The sequence below is a fragment of the Entelurus aequoreus genome, linkage group LG03, assembly GCF_033978785.1.
Source record: "Entelurus aequoreus isolate RoL-2023_Sb linkage group LG03, RoL_Eaeq_v1.1, whole genome shotgun sequence".
NCBI lineage: Eukaryota > Metazoa > Chordata > Actinopteri > Syngnathiformes > Syngnathidae > Entelurus > Entelurus aequoreus.
Genome location: NC_084733.1, coordinates 78,713,843 through 78,715,479, shown reverse-complemented (window position 1 = coordinate 78,715,479; position 1,637 = coordinate 78,713,843).

Sequence of the window (1,637 nt, the reverse complement as noted above, 5' to 3'; positions counted from 1 at the left end):
TGTTCTTTGCATTTTTTTTTAAGGAGGCGACGAGATTACCCACATACTTATTTTAAAGGTAGTGATTAATTATAAGTGGTATCTTGTAACACAGGTGTCACACTCAAGGTCTACATCATTTAATGTGGCCTGCCACATCAATTAATATGGCCCGCCAGATCAATTGAGTTGGACTGACATCAATTAAATTGGCAGGCCACATAATTAATTAACAATTAATTATGTGGCCTGCCACATCATTTAATTTGGCCCACCACTTCAATTTATATGGCCAGCCACATCATTTAAATTGGTCCACCACATCAATTAGTCGCAGACTGCATAATTCAACGCGGTCTGCCACTTCATTTAAATAAGGCCCGCCACGTCAATTAATATGTCCTGTCACATTGTTTATGTGACCTACCACATCGTTTAAGGTGGCCCGCCACATCAAATAATGTGTGTTTAATGGTGGCCTGCCACGTCATTTAATTTGTCCCACCACATCAATTAAAGGGCCCGCCAATTTCTTTAAGAAGGTCCGTCACATCGTTTAAGGTAGCCCGCCACATATTTAATGGTGGCCTGCCACGTCATTTAATTTGTCCCACCACATTAATATGGCCTGTCACATTGTTTATGTGACCTACCACGTCGTTTAAGGTGGCCCGCCACATCAAATAATGTGGCAGGCCACATATTTAATTGTGGCCTGCCACTTCATTTAATTTGTCCCACCATATCAATTAAAAGGGCCTGCCAATTTGTTTAAGAAGGTCCGTCACATCGTTTAAGGTAGCCCGTCACATATTTAATAGTGGCCTGCCACTTCATTTAATTTGTCCCACCACATCAATTAAAGGGCCCGCCAATTTCTTTAAGAAGGTCCGTCACATCGTTTAAGGTAGCCCGCCACATATTTAATGGTGGCCTGCCACTTCATTTAATTTGTCCCACCACATTAATTAATATGGCCCGCCACATCAATTAATATGGCCTGTCACATTGTTTATGTGACCTACCAAATCGTTTAATGTGGCCCGCCACATCAAATAATGTGGCAGGCCACATATTTAATGGTGGCCTGCCACTTCATTTAATTTGTCCCACCATATCAATTAAAAGGGCCTGCCAATTTGTTTAAGAAGGTCCGTCACATCGTTTAAGGTAGCCCGTCACATATTTAATACTGGCCTGCCACTTCATTTAATTTTTCCCACCATATCAATTAAAAGGGCCTGCCAATTTGTTTAAGAAGGTCCGTCACATCGTTTAAGGTAGCCCGTCACATATTTTATAGTGGCCTGCCACTTCATTTAATTTGTCCCACCACATCAATTAAAAGGGCCCGCCAATTTGTTTAAGAAGGTCCGTCACATCGTTTAAGGTAGCCTGCCACATATTTAATGGTGGCCTGCCACTTCATTTAATTTGTCTCACCACATTAATTAATATCGCCCGCCACATCAATTAAGATGGCCTGTCACATTGTTTATGTGACCTACCACATCGTTTAAGGTGGCCCGGAACATCTAATAATATGGCAGGTCACATATTTAATTGTGGCCTGCCACTTCATTTAATTTGTCCCACCACATCAATTAAAGGGGCCCGCCAATTTGTTTAAGAAGGTCCGTCACATCGTTTAAGGTAGC